This window comes from Macaca nemestrina, chromosome 4 (genome assembly GCF_043159975.1).
Source record: "Macaca nemestrina isolate mMacNem1 chromosome 4, mMacNem.hap1, whole genome shotgun sequence".
Taxonomy (NCBI): Eukaryota; Metazoa; Chordata; class Mammalia; order Primates; family Cercopithecidae; genus Macaca; species Macaca nemestrina.
In genome coordinates this window covers 31,656,946-31,659,122 of record NC_092128.1, presented here as the reverse complement: position 1 = coordinate 31,659,122, position 2,177 = coordinate 31,656,946, and the positions used below count along the sequence as shown (strand labels likewise).

General features: G+C 44.3%; 1 pseudogene; it reads left to right on the top strand.

Annotated features, from left to right (window-relative positions):
* Nucleotides 1–1,621: 1,621 nt before the first annotated feature.
* Nucleotides 1,622–1,834, top strand: LOC112425592 (U2 spliceosomal RNA; annotated as a pseudogene).
* The last annotated feature ends 343 nt before the right edge of the window (nucleotides 1,835–2,177 follow it).

Here is a 2,177-nt window from a genome sequence, read left to right as displayed (position 1 = left end):
CCTTTTACTTAGAGGAACCTTTATAATTACATTTGGGACCACCTGGATAATCTGAGATCATCTCCCTGTTTTAAGACCCTTAATCATGTCCCTATCACAGTGTCTTTTTTGTGATGTAAAGCAACATGTGTTCATTGGTTCTGGGGACTAGACATGGACATCTTTGCAGGGAACGATTGTTCTATCCAACCACTCCTGAGGAGCACCCACTGGCTAGCACCTGGTCAGTGAGCCATGGGAGGAAGTCTCATTGGGCAACCTGTGCTCCAAGGTCACATCAGGGCAGAAGATGCCTCACTGTTTTCCATGGACCAGAAGTGGACAATGAGAGAGAGAGAGAGAGAGAGAGAGAGATTCAGTCACTGTGAGAGCAGACAAGCTTCAGAGGAGAGAAGCCAAATATCACCATCTCCCAGGCATTAGGAAACAAGGGAAGGAGCAATGAGTCAGATCAGTGCTCTTCATGTGGGGCGTGAGGCTCAGGGCTGGTCCACCGACTGTTACTGCTCTATGGTGGGAATAGTACAGAAATTGGAAGTAAGCTTTGCTTTGTTGTCATGGTTGAGACAGGGTCTCACTCTGTCGTCCAGGCTGGAGTACAGTGGTGTGATCTTAGCCCACTGCAGCCTCCACCTCCGGGAATCAAGTGATCCTCCTGCCTCAGCCTCCTGAGTAGCTAGGACCACAGTCACAGGCTACCACACCTGGCTAATTTTTGTATTTTTAGTAAAGACAGGCGTTTTGCTATGTTGACCAGGCTGGTCTCAAATTTCTGAGCTCAAGTGATCTGTCCGCCTCGGCCTCCTAAAGTGCTGGAATTACAGGCATGAGCCACTGTGCACGCCCTCGAAAATAAGCTTTTAGAAAATTTTATAGCAGCTTGACAGTAATTTTATGTCTATTCAATGTGATGATTTAAAATGTAGGCTTCTATTTTGTGCTACTTTTTTTCATTTTATCTTCGCAGTAATTCATTTTTACTGTGTGTTTTCAAAAGTATCAATCCATGGCAGAATAGAAATTAAAACAAAACAAAAATAAAATCCGTTGGTTCTTTACCACAGATGGTTTTTTTCAAGAAGCCCCAAGCTAGGAGAGAGTGTATCATTCACAAAAGGGAACTCTAGGTAATAAAGTTCCCCCCAAAAATCCAAGAGGATGGAATCAGCTTTAAATACCTGCCAGGCACAGAGTTCCGTACCAACTCACTACACTATCAGTCTATGAAGAACTTTCCTGGTGCCCTTTCCCCCACTCCTGCCCCATTCTCCAACCCCAGAGGCTTGGCAAGCTGGGGAGGAGTCGGAGCATTGGGCACAGAAAGGGAGAAAAGGCCTGCCACTGCCGCTTCCTCCAGTGCAGCCTTCCCCATGCCAGGGGAAGGGAAAGGCTCCGCTTTAAATCAAGTTTATTATTATTATAAGAGACTAGACATGTAATTACTGAACTGAGAATGTACTCTGTGGTTTCAAGTGAATGTAGGGCTTTTTTTTCATTGTGTAGTAGTGACCAGAAAATTCATGAGGCCTGTCCAAGTTTTCAGCCAATAACAGGTCAAGAACAAACCCCACAGAATCATTTTAAAGGAACAGCTGAAGACCAGATTAGAAGCTACTTTCTGATCACTTGTCCGCCTTTTGGCTAAGATCAAGTGTAGTATCTGTTCTTATCAGAAGTTACTTTCTGGTTTTGTCCCACAAGTTATGATTGTTTAACCTAATAATTACATTACTCAGATATAGGGCAAGTCTTCATGTAGCGCCACTCAAAGTATACTTTAGGGCAGGGTTTCTCAACCTCAGTACTACTGCCATATTGGGCTTGATAATTCTTTGCTGTGAGGAAGCTGTCCCATGCATTGCAAGGACAATGACGTCTAGAACATCCATTCCAAGTTTATGGCAGCCTGAAGTGCCTCCAGACTGCCACATGTCCACTGGGGCACTAAATTGCCCCTAGTCGAGAAGCACTGATTTAAGGGAAGCAGTGTCTCTTCTTCCTGCCCTTCCCACATCCAGTAATTACCTCCCTTTCAAGCACCAAAGCATCTGAAATTCCATCATTCAACACACTCTTTGCCCATTCCAGAAATACTGTTTTGAATTCAACATCCTCTGAGAAAGGACATTGAGCTGTTATCATTGATAGGTTAGTGTGAATGGGATAATCAGATTTCT